This window comes from Canis lupus, chromosome 21 (assembly GCF_048164855.1).
Source record: "Canis lupus baileyi chromosome 21, mCanLup2.hap1, whole genome shotgun sequence".
Taxonomy (NCBI): Eukaryota; Metazoa; Chordata; class Mammalia; order Carnivora; family Canidae; genus Canis; species Canis lupus.
The window spans coordinates 49,339,999-49,359,396 of NC_132858.1; the positions used below are offsets into that span (position 1 = coordinate 49,339,999).

At 35.4% G+C, this 19,398-nt stretch overlaps 2 long non-coding RNA genes across 4 annotated transcripts in view; one reads left to right on the plus strand and one right to left on the minus strand.

Moving 5' to 3' along the window:
* LOC140613170 (uncharacterized) overlaps nucleotides 1–19,398 on the plus strand; it is a 90,830-nt gene that overhangs the window by 65,559 nt on the left and 5,873 nt on the right. The window lies entirely within an intron of this gene.
* Nucleotides 507–10,803, minus strand: LOC140613538 (uncharacterized). The gene is made up of 5 exons (XR_012014526.1): nucleotides 10,723–10,803; nucleotides 10,433–10,523; nucleotides 6,913–7,182; nucleotides 4,356–4,470; nucleotides 507–645 (listed from the first exon to the last, which is right to left on the minus strand). It is a non-coding gene; the product is annotated as an uncharacterized lncRNA (long non-coding RNA).

The window sequence follows — 19,398 nt, forward strand, 5'->3', positions numbered from 1 at the left end:
CTATACAATCTGAGGTCTGGGGAGTTCTTTGAAATTTTGGTTTTTTATAAATCTCCAAGTTTTAGTAGATAGATAATGTAATGGTGGAAGTGGTTTTGTTGGCTGGAAATTGGGACATTTGTGGCTCCTCTTAGTCTAAGATGACCTAAGTTTGCTATATCCACCTTTTAAAAAGTGAAAAAAATAACAAATATTTAATATATGTTTGTTATTTTATTATCATTATTCTTCTGTAATTAACTCATCCAATTAAATAATCATTGATCATGCACAAATTCAGAGATTCTCAAATTATAGTGATTTGCTATTTAGGTTTCTAGAGACTTGAGTTAAAGCAGAAATTTAATCACATATTTTGACCAAATATTGAGATCAAAGCCAAATTTCACTGCATCCCTATAAAAATGACAAATTTCTGACAGGATGGATCAAGAAAAGAGAGAGAGGGAGGGAGAGAGAAATACAAATAAATGAAATCAAGAATGAAAAATGAGGGGTACCTGGGTGGCTCGGTCAGTTAAGCTTCTGCCTTTGGCCCCAGGTCATGATCCCAGGGTCCAGCCTCTCTGCTCAGGCAGGAGCCTGCTTCTGCCTCTCCCTTGGCCTGCCACTCTGCCTACTTGTACGCTCTTTCTCTCTCTGCTTCTGTCAAATAAATAAAATAAAATCCTTTAAAAAATGAAAAATGAAAGGGAAATAATACCATGAAAAATTAATGCCAACACATTTAAAAATGTAGACAAAATCAGCAAAATTCTTGAGTGATATAATTTAACCAAAATTAACTCAAGGGGTGAAATAGAAAGCCTGAGTATTTCTACAACCACTAAAGAGACTGCAAATCTTCCCACAATGACATCAGTCTCAGATGTTTTAGTCAGGTTTTACAAAATCTTCAAAGAACAGACTTTCCAGTGAATCAAAAAAAGAGAACAATTCCCAACTAATTTTGGTACCAAGTCCAAAAAATGACACTAATGAGAAAGAAAAATTCGTAATCTAATATTTATAAACATAGATGCCAAAATCCTACACAATTAATAGTAAACAGACTCTAAACATATTTGAGAATTATGAATATAAGTGAATTTCCTTAACATAACAGACTACATCTACCACAAAACTTACAAGAATATGATTATTAATGGTGAAACATTAGAAGTTTCTTCTTAAAACCCAGAATAAAACCAGGGTTTCTACTATGACCACTTTTATCCTTCATTATACTGGAGACCTTATCAAGCAAAGTAAGGGTGAGGGGAAGAGAAAGATTATAAAGAATAGAAAAAAAGAACACAGCTGTTATTACTTGTCTATGATATGGTTGCTACATAAAAAGTTCAAAAGAATATATATATACTAATTATAAGAAAAGTATAGAGAGGTTTCTGTATATAAGTTCAATAGAACTAAGTTGATTAATTTCTATACAACGATCAGGGGAAGCTGCTTGAGTGGTGTTAGTGCCTCAAAATCTTTGAAGAGGGGGCCCACAGAAGGGGATCAGGCCTCTGAGAAGGGGGTCTACTCAGGTGGTAGTTATGCCTCTAACAGGAGTCAATTAAGCAGACTATGAGAGAGAAGAAAGCTGGAAATTGAACCCACAACTCCTGCCATGGTAAAGACTCATTGCCAGAGCGATAACTGGCAAGGACAGCAGAGCAGAGATGAAGGTTCTTCTTCCCCCTTGTCTTTCACTTTCCCTCCAGCATCCCTTATTGGAGAACTTAAAAAGAAGCCATTTGGCAAAGGAGAACTACAGGTTGCCAAGACCTAGCCCAGCATCATATGGCAGAGTGTGGAGGGATGGGCTTGGAACAAGAGACAACAGCTTAATAATCTAGCCCACTCTTGCTTAATATATATTAATATTTAATATTTAGGGATCCAGAATATTAGAATATTTAGAACATTTAATTATGAAATGACATTAAAGTAGGCTTAACTACATGGAGAAATACACTGTTCTCACTGCTAATAGAAAACATCCCAAAATTTATCTATAGGCTCGATGTAATTCCAATAAAAATCCCAGCAAGCTTATTTTTTGGTGAGATGCTCAAAGTAGGATTCTAAAATTTATACAGAAAAGTAAAAGCCCAAGAAGAGTGAAGCCATTTCTAAAGAAAAAAATAACAAGGTATTAAATTATTATTTTGCAAATTTTGGAAAATTTTCTAAGTTGGTTTACTGAAGCATAATGTGTATATAGTAAAACTCGGCCTTTTTAGTTATTCAGTTTTGAGTTTTGACAAATAATGGTCTATAATCAAGATAGAGAAAATCCCCATTACCTCCTCTCCCAAATTCCCTGTCCCCTTCTCCAATTCTCAGCCCCTAAGAACCTCTGATCTGATTTATCTCCCCATAGTTTTAATTTTTCCAGAATGGTCATTTTAAAAATAAGCTTTTTGATACAGAATTAAACATACTTACTAAGGAAACAAAGCTAAAAGCCTAGAAATAGATCAGTGCACATAAGAAAATGATATATGACAGAAATGGAATTGCCCATCCATGGGAGAAGGCAAGATTTTTCAGTAAATGATGCAGAAATAATCGGCTTATCCACATGGAAAAAATGAAATTGGATATCTCTCTCATCTCATGCACAAAATTTAATGGATTAATGACTTAAATATAAAATATATGTATAAAAGGCTTTTTAAAAACAAACTTTCACAAGAAATATTAGACGCTATCTTTCTTACTTGAAGACAGAACAATATTTCTTAAACGAGACTCAAAATCCACTAACATAAAAGACTGATAAACTTAAAGAAATTAAAATTAAGACTTACTGTTTTTCAAAAGACACTATTATAAAAAATTTAAAATAATCCACAATCTGAGAGAAGATATTTACCATACATATTACTGGTGAAAGAGTAAAATCTATCAGTGTAAAGAAGCCTTGTGTTTTAATAATAAAGAGATCAGCAATTCAGTGGGAATTGGGCAAAGCACCAAACAAGCATTTTATAGAAAAGAAATTTAAAATGGCTGATTTCGATAGATGGATAGACAGGTAAATAGGTAGATTAAAAGATGCTTAGTTAGGTAAACACCAAAACCAAAAACACATGATGTTCACTGGACAAATCCACAAGGGCTCTAACAATACCAAGTGTTAGAAAAGATGCAGAAGAATGAAAACAGCAAAGGACACTGTTGATGACAGTGTGAATTGGCATCACTTTAAAAAGTTGAGCATTTGAGTTTCCTGCAATCCAGAAATTTCATTCCCAGGTATATACTTGTGAATATATGTTTTAGTAGTCACTCATGGAAATGTTCACAAGAGCATTATCTGATATTTCAAAACATTCAAAATGACCCAGGTATGGACTAACAAGAGGATGAATACATTTATTGGAGGATATTCACATGAAATATACAGTAGTGAAAATGAATATCTTGCAGCTAAATAAAACGAGATGGATGGATCTTAGCAATAATTAATTATTCAGTTTAAAATGAGTAAAAACAAACCAAATTACCAATTGCATTACAAACTACAAATGTATTACAAATTGTAAATGTATTAATTCTATTTATAATAATATAATATAATATATATTATATATAATAATATAATTGCATTTGTAGTAATACAAATACAAATTACATTTGTAATAATAAATTAATACAATATATTATTAAATGTAATTAATATGTTTTAAAATTAATACAAATTATATTTTAATATTTTATTTATTTATTCATGAGAGACACAGAGAGAGGCAGAGACACAGGCAGAGGGAGAAACAGTTTCCACACAGGGAGCTGGTCACGGGACTTGATCCTGGGTCTCCAGGACCAGGCCCTGGGCTGAAGGCGGCGCCTAAACCACTAGCCACCTGGGCTGCCCTATACTTACAAATTATTAGCATATAGTACATTAAGTATTATAACACTTTTTAAAGCTCAAGACCAAGTAAAGGTGAACAGAATAATATTTAAAGATCCATGAATATAGGGTAAACTACAAGGATTTCAGGGTAGTAGCTACTTCTGGGGAGGGAGACAAGAGGTGGGAACATGAAAACACACAGGTTACTTCAATGGTATTGGCAGGGTCTTAGTTCATAATTTGAATAGAGGGCTCACAAGTGTTTATTTTATTATTATGTTTATAGATTAAGAAAATGTTACATAAATTCAACTACCCTATGATAAAAGCGAGCCAGTGAAAAGAAACATTTTTTTTAAGGTGCTTGACTTTAAAAAAATTTACTAATTTTTGGTTCTAAAATATCTTGCTTTTCAAGATACATTTGAAGATGAATTTAAATTTGCATTGCAAATTTAGAAATTAAAGACTAATTTCTTATTTAAATAGTTCATAATTTTACCTCTGAAGCTATCAGGGCACATCAGAGTAAGAATCTGTAGAGGTGGTTTCCTTTTGAAATTGTAGTACAGTGTGCTCTGAGCACTTTTGGAGAGCTACAGGGAGATGTCTTCTTTCTGAGAGAGAAGTAAATGTACTGTATCAAAATCATAGAAAACAATCTTCTATGTTCTTTTGTAAATATTGATGCTTTAGGGACATAATCACTATTTCCCTTGTGCTTCCCGTTTTTAAAATACACTTTTTTTTCAATAAAGATTTACTTGTTGGCCCAGATCTGTCAAAACCTGGTTTAATATTCTCTTTAAATTCCTGTGATAAATACAAGCATAAAGATTCATTTCAGTGTCATTATTACTCTATGGATCAATGAGTATAACAGATTAAGTGTGAAGTTGGTGTAAACTGTATTATCTTTGAGGAGTTTTAAAAATCTTTTAGTCAGCAAAAGGAAAAAAAACTCCATGATCAAACACAAAACATAACAATATGATTAATACTTTTTATGTTTCACACATTTTTTCTAAGCATGTTCAGTATTTTTATTGAAACCATCTGGCATCCCAATTTTCTGCTTTATTTTTGTTTTGCCCAATTTTTTTTCACCTACTTAGTTTTGTTTTTTTTTTTAAGATTTTACTTATTTATTCATGAGAGACACAGAGAGAGGCAGAGACATAGGCAGAGGGAGAAGCAGGCTCCATGCAGGGAGCTTGATGTGGGACTCGATCCTGGGACTCCAGGATCATGCTCTGGGCCAAAGGCAGGCACCAAACCGCTGAGCCACCCAGGCACCCCTACCTACTTAGTTTTAATGTAATTTTTTTCTTGTTTATTGATCTTATATTTGTGAGTGTTCTTAAGCCCCTTTTAAGAAGATTTCAGGTGTAAACGAATACAATAATTGATAAAATACACTATATGCCTATACCTACATACTATTTAAATAAGAAACTAGAAATAGTTAAAGTTGAAAGATTCATTTTACCTACAGAAAAGAGGTTGCCTGTTCAGGAAGATTTGGAGTAAATTCCAGTGTATGCTTGAGAAAGATAGAATAGCAGAGGAGCCAACCCAGGTACCCAAGACTAACCAGTGGATGAAACCATGATATGATCCTATCAAAATATTGGTGTATCTGTATAACGACATGGTTGGAAACTTCTATAAAGATGAACATGAGAAGAAAAAAATGATGAACGTGGGAAAATATAAATGCTAGACAACAAGGATGCTCTTAAAAGAAGAGAACTCAGAGGACAGCTGGAAGGAGACATCTCTGTACAATATTGACTGGGCATCATGTGCTAAGACCTACTATAAAATAACCAATTCCAAAACATAAAATAACCTATGCATACAATAATCAATTCCAAAACAACCCTGTGGGGTAAGCATCACTGTTCCTATTTTACAAATGAGGAAGTTGAAAATTAAAGAGGCAAAGTAATTTGCCTAAGGTTTCATAATAAGTTTGACCTTATGAATTTTGTACCACCATACAGGGCGTAAGAAATACATTTTTTTCTAGTTTTCTAAATCAAATTTAATTGCAGTACTGGATTCCTGACTAGTCTAGACTCCTACAAAAATCCCAAGCGAATTACGCCATCCAAAATAAATCCTGTGGCCTTTGATTCACACTAGTAACCAGAGATGAGCCACTATTCAAAGTCCCATGATGTGTTAAACACAGTGAGGCACTCAAAGGTCTTTCTGAAGTCTGGGCACCTTGGTGTCTAATGAGGTCTTCTCAAGGTCCTACATGCCATTCCCCTCTTAAATCTGAGCAATCCTTCCCTCTTTGACTCCCAGGTACTACCAGAAAGGGAGCTGGCTTTCATTCCCTTCTCTCTTAGAGATGCTCTTTCAATATTGGCCCTTCCAACCTGAGTACTGCTCCCCAAATTCTGCAAGCATTCAGAAATTACAACCACCAGAAAGCCAGAATGCAGGTAACAGGTAACGCATAGTGGCAGGTCGCAGTCAAGTGGGTGTAGTTACCACAAATTAAAAATGCACCTTGGTAAAAACTTCTAGATGTCGTATGGTGTTATACAAAAACAAAACAAAACAACCAAAACCCACAAACACTTTATTGGACCCTGTTCATAGTTTTAAAGCTTAAGAGCAAGAGAGATTGGGGGAAATTATCCTTAAATCCAATCTCAGGAAATGCCAATTGGACAGGGTAAATTGGCCTCGTGAGTGCTGCCTATCACCCTGCCTTTGACTGTATATCAGTGGGAAAGAGTTCCATCAACATACATCAATATATCCAAAAGTACACTTTCAGCTAACTGGTACTATCATCCCACTGGGGCACATCCTGCATGGCACTTGGTCAGCACTGAATACATATTTAGTGTGTACATTCTGTAGGAAATAGAGATCGGTAGATGGTGAAAATGTAGGGAAATTCTGTGATTATACGTACACTTCATTAAGAGAGTTCATTGGGTTGGATGGATTTGACATGGTAGGTAATGAAAACAGAAAGACCAAAATATCTTTTAGCTGTTCATTATTTGCTGATTCCAAAGTTAGAATTCACCTACTTGTTACGATTTATTTGTAACCCCAAGATCGACACTGACAGCACATTCACAGTCATTCCTGGACAGGAGCCAAGTGGTGAAAAATCTGGGCTGCACCACACACATTTCCAGCTGAAGTTGAATAAGCTGTTGTTTTACAGGTATTCTTTCCTCCGTCTATTTAGTGGCACATTTTTTATGAGTTTGTGCTTTTTTATGGTGATTTCTCTGTTTAAGAGTAGTGCTCAAGTACCGTCTAGTTGTCCCAAACACAAGAAGGCTGAGATGTGCCTTATGGAGAAAAAAAAAAAATGTATGTAGATAAGACTCATTCAGTCATGACTTTACAGTGCTTTAGTTATAAGTTCAATGTTAATGAATCAACAAAATATGTTAAATAATTTGTCTTTAAACAAAAAGTCATAAGACAAGGTTATGTCTTAATCAATTGACAAAAATATTGTTTCTACAGGTATGTAGGGACAACCTCAAATTTCCCATCGGAGCAATGGTCCTGTATTCACTAATTCAGTGTTCACAGCAACTTTATTATAGAACATAACTATCATGAATAACAAGAGTAGACTGTGTGACCGTATAAATATTTCATCTGCTATTTTTATTTGAAATTTTGGCAATAACAACTGTGGATAATGAAAAGGGTCATACAGCAAGTTAACAAATACCAGATCTGCAAATAGCCCTTTATACCAGAATGAGCTTGAAGTGTCAGGGGGATGGGTGAGTGTGCTAAGAAAAAAGTATACAGAATCAGGCAAGTGGAATAAGATCATAAGGTATCAAAGGAAAGATATAATTGAAGCTCTTTTATTCATACATCTTTTAGATCAGGAGGATTTTTTTTCTGTATCCCCAAACAAAGTTGAAAACATGATCTCTGAAATAAATACATAAGGAGAGAAGAGGCTGAGAAAAATTTAAAGAAATTGTCGAGTAGGAAAATTATGCAAGGAAATTCAAAATATAACAGTAGAATTAAAGCGCACATGATGGTAGGAGATGAAGAATAAAATTCGTCACCATAGAGTAAATAATATGAGGAACACATCTGGTCAGGTCTCCAAAAAGCAAGACAAAAGGGAAAAAAAATATGTTACAAGGGACGATAGAGTGTCTATAGTGGGACTAAGAGGTACAGAGAAGAGAGGTGTTAACTGAAGAATTATGGAGTCCCTGAAGTAAAACACAAAGACAAATGAAAGCAGCAACAGTTAAAGACATCATTAAAAATTTTCCTTAGCTGATAAGACAACAAAGTATAAATCGAAAAGCTTCAGAGTATTCCAAGCAAAGATCAACAAAAGATTTGTATCTAGACCCGTCCTAACAAAAAATGTGAATCCCACACACACATGAAATCTCTTAGAGGCAAAAGAAGAGAAAGATGTCTAAAGATTCTGAAAAATGTATGTTCAAATGTACTGTAGCTAACTAGAAAAAGGAAATATAATTAAAAACCCAGGAAGAGAAAGTCATGTTCCCAAAGATTTGTAAACAGCACGGAACAAGTGAAATGCCAGCACAATCCTACATAACTGTGGCCATTCCGAATACAAACCTGAATGCTGATATGAGGAATTATTCTTAAAAAGAATGCATATGGTATAAAAATATTGATGTTTTAGGGCAGCCTGGGTGGCTCAGTGGTTTAGCGTCCTTTTGGCCCAGGGCCTGATCCTGGACAACCCGGGATTGAGTCCCACATCAGGCTCCCTGCATGGGGCCTGCTTCTGCCTCTCTCCCTCCCTCTCTCTCTCACTTTCTCTCTCTCTGTGTCTCTCATGAGTAAATAAATAAAATCTTTAAAAAATATATTGATTTTTAGCAATAATCTAGGCCTAGATCTTAAATTATGTTGTGTTATATTGTTACATTGTATCATATCATTTATATACCACTAATACATTATATTATGTAATAATATATCACAAGTTATACTAAGGAATATAATAAACAGAACTACATGAAAAGGGAAGGAAGAGAACTTGAAAGCTGTGGTGTCCTCAGCTTAAGTGGTATGCATAAAACCATACTATTTTGTTCTCTATGATGTTAGAGAAACTTATAGAACACTTTTGAAACTTGATGGAAATTCTATTAGTCTGAGTTTACAACTACTTGACAAAGCAAAATTACAGATTTATTTCCCCCTCATCCAAAGTCCAGTGCCGATTTTCTGTTTGAATGTTTTTTTTTTTAAGATTTTATTTATTCATGAAAGACACACACACAGACAGGGGCAGAGATGTAGGCAGAGAGAGAAGCAGACTCTATGCAGGGAGCCTGATGTAGGACTCAATCCCGGGACTCCAGGATCATGGCCTGAGATGAAGGCAGACACTCAACTGCTGAGCCACCCAGGCATCCCTTGAATGGCTCTTTTTTTTTTTTTAAGATTTTATTTATTTATTCCTGAGTGACACAGAGAGAGAGAGGCAGAGAAACAGGCAGAGGGAGAAGCAGACTCTAGGCAGGGAGTCTGACATGGGACTCGATGCTGGGACTCCAGGACCATGCCCTGGGCCAAAGGCAGGAGATAAACCACTGAGCCATCCAGGGATTCCCCCCCCCACCTTTTTTTAAGATTTTACCTTGAAGGGCTCTTATTAAGAATTTGGGCTTCTTCCAACACATGGTTCCACTATCTTGGAGGCCTTTACTCCAGCCATACAGAGGAAAAGAGAGAGTATGCATGAGAAAGATCATGCTGACCATTTTGTGGCCAGGGCTGAGATTCCACTGGGCAATCACAAGTTCACAATCAGATGTGGGATGGGGAAAGGATAGTTGCCGGGAAATGTAGTTAGCTCTGAGCCCAGGAAGGAGGGTAGAACTGGATATTGGTGAACATTGAACACTTTTGTCACAAAAATCAATGTATATGTGATAGGGAAGACAAAATAAAAAAAGTGTGGTCCCTACAGATAGAAGATAAAGAGAATAGTATTCCCAAAAATCATGTTAAAAAGCCTACTATAGCCTACTGGAGCAAGGGGTAGGGGTGGTGGGAGGTCAGGGGTTTTGAAGAGGGAACAGTCCAGACAAAAGTTTGCACCAATTGCCAGACATATGGGTGACGTCTTCGTAGGCAAGCCAGCAGCCAAATTGCCAATTAATTTCAAATGCATGAGTTAGCACAGCTGATACCATAAACAGCAGAGTTTTCCAGTTGAGCCCAATATTTAAGATTTAAGCATTCTGGAAATTTTGGGCTTGAAAGCATCTTGAATCACCAATACATAAAATTGTGAACAAATAAATGGCTACCACATTAAACCACACAGTTTGGGAAGTCTTTCTCTTCAAATTTATATTTAAATTCTGGTTAGTCAACATACAGTGCAATATTGGTTTGAGAAGTAGAATTCAGTGATTCATCACCTACAAATAACACCCAGTGCTCATCAGAACAAGTGCCTTACCTAATAGCCATCACCCATCGCTCCCATACCCCACTCACCTCCCTCTGTCAACCCTCAGTTTGTTCTTTATTGTTAAGAGTCTATTATAGTTTGTTTACCTCTTTCCTTTTTCTTCTATTTGTGCAAAAATAGGTAACTGATACAGTTGTTATATAGAATGCAGGTTTCAAAGCTATTTTCTGGAGTCTTCTGCTGCCAAACACAATGAAATAATGGAGATTAGCTCTAGTTTCCTTAAATAAGCAGAAAGTCATACAAAACAAACAAAACCACACACACACACACACACACACACACACACAGAGAGATTTTTTAAACATCAGATAACATGCAACACAAGACCTGGGAGAAGAGAAACAAATGAAATAAGCCCAAAGATTGTCTCAACTTATTGCCTGGAGAACTTCTAAACAGTAATGCAGGGAGAGGAAACCCTCAAATGGAGCCTGGAAGTTTCACTAAGTTAAGGAGACTGACTGAGAACTAAGTGGGTCACAGAGGCTAGAATTTACAGAACAAAGGACTAGAGTAAAGAGCTTCTCAGAGAAGAGAGAACTGCACAGAGAGAGAGAGCTCTAGGGTTCTCCAGAGGGATCCTTTCATATCTCCCACTAAGTACTAATTATCACAAGTGTGTGAGAAACGCCCATGGCTGATGAGAAACTTTCCCAAGAGGATTAGAAGGAACAACCCTTGGAACTCACACAGAGACAAAATGGTTTGTATTTTTACCAATCAGAATGGAACAATTATATTTCTGATGTTCAAGTAGGTAGAGAATCAACATGTTAAGGAAAACCACAGAAGGCATATAAGAAGACCCAAATTAAGCTCCCAAAGATGAAAAAAATCAATCTCTGAGTTAAAAAATATATGCGATGAGATTAACAATAAATTGGACACTGCAGAAGATTTAGAAGAATAAACAAGGTATCAGTGACCTGTGGTAGAACCTCAAACTAACATGTACCTGAAGTCTGCAGGTGAGTGGGGACTTACAGTTGAAGGAACAATGGCTGAAAATGTTCAAAGTTTCATGAAACTATCAATCTACAGATCCCAAATCTCAAAGGCTTAAGCACAAGAAACATGAAGAAAATGTCGCTGAGAAACATCATATAATCAGATGGCTCAAAACTAATGATAAAGAGAAAATTGTGAAAGCAGCAAGAGGAAAAAAGAAACACTGTGTACAGAGGACCAAATTTATGTGTGACAGTGGACTTCTTGTTAGAAGCAATAAAAACCATCATTCTTCATCAGCCAGAAGATGGTGGACCAATATTCTTAAAATACTGACAGAAAAAAACAACAACCTATCAACCTAGAATTTTATAATTAGCAAAATAGCTTTCAAAAACAGAGATGACATAAAGAGCTTTTTAGACATAAAAAATCTGATCTCAACAATAGACCTACACTACAAGAAAATGAGCCAAATCAGCTAGAACCCATAAAACCAGAAGAAATAGAACAAAAAGAGTTAGTGGAACTAGGAGATCAATGATTAACAATTTATGTAAATAGTTTAAACTCTGCAGTTGGATGACAGAAAGCATTGGATTGTGTCCTCAAAGCCCAAGTATTGTTTTGAGAGTTTATCATGGCTTAACAAAAGGTCCACAAATTATTTAATACTCCTCCTCAAAAGACAGACCATAATTCTCTTCCCCTTAATTGAGAACTTGGCTACTCGGTTCTAATGAATAGAATGTGGCACAAGTAATGATATGTAACTTCTGAAACAACGTTTCAGAAGGCATTGTGTCTTCCTTCTTTCTCTCTCTTTTGGATTAGTCACCGTGGGGTAGAAGCCAGCTGCCATGTCACAAAGATATGCTGAAACATGACTATAGAAAAGTCCCCATCTATCTGTCAGGTGATTGTCCCCTGGGGTGTCAGATCTGTAACCTCAGGAGAGACCCCGAGCCAGAGCCAGGCAACTAAACCACTTCTGAATTCCCACCGCACCAAATCTGAGAAATAATAAACAGTTATTGTAAGTCACTAAACTTTGGGTAATTTGTTATGCAACAATAGCTAATAAATACAGTTAAAGCAAACAAATCTCAAACAAAATGATATGTTAAATCTATTACAATGGCTACAGCGTATCATGGAAATGCAAACAAAAATTTGTTGGGATCATGATGTTAATAATAGTTGATGTAGATTTCAGGTCTTAAATTACAAATACTAAAATCCTTTTCATATGTAAACCTAGAAAGGAGATTTAATCACCACCCAAGTAGCATTAGGTTCAGGGTATAATTCATCATCGTCCAAGATGTGGAAATATATATGGAGAGAAAGGGTTGGTATGTATTGGAGTTTCTCAGAGTTAGAAGACTTACTTCCTGCTGCTACAAGATGAGAAGAGAGATGTTTGCACAGAAAGCTAGACAAACGTTGTTATTACAAAATTGGATCACTTTTCTTTTATAAAAACTGAAATTCAAAATGATGCAATAATTGTCATGGGCCCTGATATGTCCAATAATACTTTGGAAAGGTATATAAAGCACAAAGTATTAGAAATGTGAGAATTGACAAAAAAAATACAATATTAGTGGTAAACTGCCTAATTCAACAGGCAATTAGAGTGATCCAAAAATAGTTGAACTTGGAATTACTTACTGTTCCAACAGTTTATTAAAGGAAACTTTGGCTAGCAGATCGGTCATTGGAGAGGTCTGCTGAGCCTAAGGCCAGAATTCAGGGCTCCCACATGTCCTCTTTTCCCGGAGGAGGGAGGCCACTTCACACACAGCTGCCTGGGCCTCAAGCTAAGTATCTGTGAAAAGTTTGGCAGAAAAGGTTTTTGGAGTTCCTCTGCTAAGCATGAAAAATTGCTTGCCTACCCTGTTGTTGCATAGAGCTTCTCTCTTTTTTTTTCTTTTGGCAACTATTTTTGGTTAAATCCTTCTGTTTGGGTGAACTTGGCCCCCTTGCTTTAAGCATCTCAGCCAACTCTTGCTTCTGCATATCAATAGTGTTCTAGAAAAAATTAATAATTACATAAAGTAATATATATGTGTGTTTTGTATCAAAGTATTAAGGGGAAAAAGGTAGAGTTATAGCTAAATACAAAGATGTTCATAAATTGTTGCCAACGATGAAAAACAAGTGGTAAATTCAGGTGATGGGCAGATGATTGTTCATTGTACTAGCCTTCCAACACTTTCTACAGATTTGAATATTTAAAAACTAAAATGTTAGGGAGATGCTATATGTTAAAAATAATAAAAATCCAAGATACGGAGGGAGTGGACAGGTGAAGGTAGAGTTTGAAGCAAGATTAACCTTGAGTTGATAAGTGTTGAAATTCGGTGGTGGTGGTGAATATAAATGAATTCATCACACTACTTGCATATGTTTAATATTTTCTAAAATTAAGCTTTCAAAGAAAAACAATTTGTAGACTGGGTATAATATAATATAATTCCATTTTAGCAAAAGCAAAGACACAAAGAAAGCATATACCTTTGTACAAGTATGAATGAGGAGATAGAGGGTTGGAATATGGCAGGCAGTTTGTCCTAGTTATCTCAGGGAGGTGAGGTGGCAGGGAAAGGATTAGCTTTGTCATATATATTTTTTATGACATATATAAATTTATAATGTACTGTTTGTCTTATTACATAACTTGCATGTATTATTGTTATAATTTTCAAAGCATAAAATAACCAAAAAATGGTGCCATAAAAAGAAACAGAATACATTCTTTCAGGGATTCTGGAGATGATGTGAATATGTGCAAAGGCCTAGAACTTGGGGAGCTGTAGCAAAAAGAAATGAATCCATTTAAGGAAGAAGAAATCTATTCAACACCTCAAACCAAACACCTCCAGTATTCAACGTCTCGACAGACACCTCCTCAATATAAACAACCTAGGTAAATTAATGAATGGTGTGACAGCCTTACCTTACTGAACTGTTAGGGCTCTCTTACACACTTTCTAAAAATAATCCATTTGCAATCCCTATCACTCATGCTCACAGACTACAAAACATTTTTTTTCTGACAGCTCACAGCGTTTAACATACTAAATTCAATTCTTGACATTTTCTAAGGCATTGACTCCAGAAAAGACATAAACCTGAGTAGATCAATAATCATGAAAAATTTGGAAATACTGTCCAAGAACTGTCCCAAAATATACTAGAGTAGGCTGTTTCATTGATCATTTAGACCAGTCCCTTCAAGAACAGATGATGCTTCTCTTACATGAATTTCTCAAGGTCCTAAATAAAATGAAAAATCTTTCCAACACAGTTTATATAGCTCTGAAAACCCTAACAGAGTTAGCACAGAAAAGAAAACTCTTGGCCATTCTCAATGATAAACACAGGTATGTATAAGTTGAAAACAGGACTATATTTAAAGAATAATGTAGCCAAGTAGAATTGATTTTACAGATATGCAACATTAGAGACTCTAATATATTTTTTCACATTAATAGATTAAAGGAAACAACCCATTCATTAATCTTAATTAAAGTGGAAAAGTCATCTTTTGACTGTGTATGGGCTACTGTCTAGCATCTTCATACATTTGGAGGATCCTAAACCTTGTGAGTATTGGTGTGAGGCAGAAGATGACATCAGCCTTCCCAGCTTCTCCTGCATCCAGGGCTTGAGTACTATCCCTAGGATTGGTCAACCTCACTGACACTGGGTTTGAATGGAAACTAGCTAGGTAAACAAACAAGTAGGTGGGAGGCAGCAGTCATACCAGCCTCTGGGGCAGCAGGGCAATTGTGCCAGGATGAACACAGTAGCTACACCTGAGCCTGGAACTAGACCCACCCACCAGCATCCCTGTAATGGCTACAGCTGGGCCTTCCAGTAAGCCAGGCCAAGGGCAAACCCCATCAACCATGCACCCACTGCAATTATAGCCAATCATTGTTGACAGCCAGACTGAGGGCTGGCCCCACCCACTAGCATACTCACAGCAGTCATGGCCCAGGCACAACAGGAGCTGCATGCAGCTCACATACGGGGCACCTCTGAAATACATGACTGGTGACCAGGGGATTGCACTACTGGCCACCAAAGGACACCTTCTATGTAAGGCCACTACTTTCAAGACCAGTAGACATAGCTGACCTACCTCTGCATAGTAACATAGAGAGTTAGACAAAATGAGAAGATAGAAAAATATGATCCAAACTAAAGAACAAGATGCAATCCCAGAAAAAGAGCTGAGACAGAGATAAGCAATATACTTAGTACAGAGTTCAAGGTAATTGTCACCAGGCTTGAGAGAAAGGTGGATGAACTCAGAACTTCAGAAAAGAGATAGAACATATAAAAAAGAACCAGTCAGTGCTGAAGAATACAATAACTGAAATGAAAAATGGACTAGAGTGAATCAACAGTAGATTAAAGGATGCAGAAAAATGGAAAAACAATTTGGGAGATAGAGTAGAGGAAAACAACCAGGCTGAGCAGCAAAAATAAAAAAAATACAACAAAGATAGGTTAAGGTATCTCTATAAGAATATCAAGCATAATAACATTCTCATTATATGCATCTCAGAGGGAGAAGAGATTAAAAAAACAGAAAATTTATCTGAATAAATAATGACTGAAAATTTCCCTAACATGGAGAAGGAAACATATATCTGGGACTAGGAAGCACAGAGAAGCCTAAATAAGATGAACCCAAAAAGGTCCACACCAAGACACAGAATAGCTAAAATGGCAAAAATTAAAGCTAAAGAGAGACTTTTAAAGCGGCAAAAGAAAAGCAAACAGTTACATCCAAGGAAGCCATTAGCTGATTTTTTAGCAGAAACTTTGCAGGTCAGGAGAGAGGCATGATGTATTCAAAGTGCTGAAAGAAAAAAAAAAAAGACCTACAACCAAGAATATGTTGCCTGGCAAGTTTATCATTCAGGATTGAAGGAGAAATAAAGAATTTTCCGGACAAACAAAAGTTAGAGGAATTCATTCCCACTAAAGTAGCCTTCAAGAAATATTAATAGGACTTCTTTAAATGGAAGAGAAAAGGCCATAACTAGAAGTAAGAAAATTATAAAAGGAAAAAAATTCACTGGTAAAAGCAAATATGCAGTAAAGGCATTAGATCAAAAACCTATAAAACTAGTATGAAGGCTAAAAGATGAAAGTGGTAAAATCAATTTTATCTACAAAAATTAGTCAAGGGAATCACAAAATCAAAAGATGTAAAATATGACTTTACATATACATAAAATGTGGAGGAGGGAATAAAAATATAGTGCTTTTAGAATGTGTTCAAAGTTCAGCAACTTAATATACAGAACGCTATATATAGAGTATATAGAATGCTATATACATAGGATATTATATATGAACCTCGCGGTAGCCACGAATGAAAAACTTATCATGGATACACACAAAAAAATAAAGAAATTCAAGCATAATACTTAAGAGACTCATCAAAACACAAGGGAAGAGAATAGGACAATAAGAAAGGAGCAGCAGGGCAGCCCCGGTGGCTCAATGGTTTAGTGCTGCGCCTTCAGCTGGGGATGTGATCCTGGAGTTCCGGGATCGAGTCCCACGTCAGGCTCCCAGCATGGAGCCTGCTTCTCCCTCTGCTTCTGCCTCTCTCTCTCTCTCTCTCTCTCTGCCTCTCATGAATAAATAAATAAAATCTTTAAAAAAAGGAGCCTCAAAAAAAAAAAAAAAAAAAAGGAGCCTCAAAGAACTACAAAAATAACCAGGAAACAATGAACAAAATGGCAATAGCTACATTCTTATCAATAGTTATTTTAATTGTAAATGGACTAAATGTTACAATTAAAAGACATAGGGTAATTGAATGGATTTAAAAAAATAAAAAACAAGATCCATCTCTACAGTATAAGAGACTCACTTCAAACTATCTGAAAGTGAACAGATAGAAAAAGATATTGCATGCAAATGAAAGTAGGAAAAAAAAAAAGTAGGGTAGCAATACTTAGGCAAAACAGACTTTAAAACAAAGAGACAAAAGGCAGTACATGATGATGAAGGAATCAGTCCAACAAAAGGTTATACCAATTATAAATAACTATGCAGCCAACGTAAAAACACCTAAATACATAAAGCAAACATTAACAGATGTAAAGGGAGAAATTGATAGTAATACAATAATAGTATAGGACTTTAACACCCCACTTACGTCCATAGATCATCCCAACAAAATCAATAAGGAAACAGTGGCTTTGAATGACACATTAGATCAGATGGACTTAGTAGATACATACAGATGATTCCAAACAAAAAGAGCAAAATATACATTATTTTCAAGCACACATGGAATATTTCCCAAGGCAGATAACATGTTAAGTTACAAAACAAGTCTCAGTAAATTTAAGAAGCTTGAAACCATATCATACATCTTTTTCTGACCATACTGGTACAATACTAGAATTCAATCATGAGGAAAAAACTGGAAAAAGCATAGACATATGGAAGCTAAACAACATACTGTTACACAACCAATGAGGAAATAAAAAAATACATGGAGATAACTTAATGACAAAAATTAACTCAACATGGATTAAAGATCTAATTGTGAGATATGAAACCATAAAACTCCCAGGAAAAAACATAGACAGTAAACTCTTAGAGATCAACCTCAGCAATGTTTTTCTGGATAAATTTCCCTAGGCAAGGGAAAGAAAACTAATAATAAACAATTGGAACTATATCAAACAAAAAATATTTTGCACATAATTATTTTCTAAATTAGATGGTTTCTAAGCATAGACTCAAGAATATTATTAATCAATGACTGTATGTATTTCTATCTTGTATTATTCTTTTATCTCTCAGTCAGCTGGATTGTAAACTCCTAGTATCACTTCTTATGGTCCACCACCACCGAGTACTCTTGAACTGATGATACCAACTATAGTACATGATCTAGTGGAGATGTTTCACTATTTAGCAATAATCATCTTGTATACTCATATTTGCATAACTGAATAAAGGCATGTTAAACAAATGATTCTTTCACTCACTTTTGGATATAAAACTAAAATTATCTTATTTAAATTCAATTATGGTTTTATGAACATGGAAATCTTTCTGTTTACTCTTAAAGTGTTGTCATTATAAATAAACTTTTGGACAATGAAGGAAAACATCAACAAAACAAAAAGGCCATCCACAGAAATGAGAAAACATATTTACAAATATGTTTATATATATAGGGGGTTTACATATATATGTTTATATACATATATATATATATATACAAACCCCCCTGTTAAGGGGTTAATATTCAAAATATATAAAGAACTCATACAGTTCCACACACACACACAAATAATCCAATTTAAAAAATAGATGATCTGAATAGAAATTTTTGCAATGAAAATGTACATAGGGCTAACAGACATATGAGAAGATGTTCAATGTCACTAATCACCTGGGAAATACAAATAAAACCATAATGAGACATTACCTCACACCAGTCAGAATGACTAGTATCAAAAAGACAAGAAAATGCAAGTGCTGATAAGAATGTGGAGAAAAAGGAACCCTGTGTACTGTTGGTGGGATTGCAAATTGGTGCAGCTGCTGTGGAAAACAATATGGAGTTTCTTTTAAAAATTAAAAATAGAAATACTGTACAATTCAGTCATTGTACTTATGGGTATCTATCCAAAGAAACCAAAACACTAATTTGAAAAGATATACGCAGCCCTGTTTATTGCAGCCTTGCTTACAATAGCCAAGATACAGAAGCAACCCAAATGTCCATTAACAGATGAATGGAGAAGATGCAGTATATATACACAATGGAATATTACTCAGCCATAAAAATAGTGAAGTCTTGCCATTTGTGACAACATGAACAGATCTAGACGGTTTATGCCAAGTGAAACAACAAAGTGACAGTGAAATAAAATACTATATGATTTCATTTATATGTAGACTCTAGAAAACAAAACAAGCAAACAGAAACACACTTTTTTAAAAAAAATGATGTTATTTTTTTAAAGGTTTTATTTATTTATTCATGAGAGACACAGAGAGAAAGAGGCAGAGACATAGGCAGAGGGAGAAGCAGGCTCCCTGT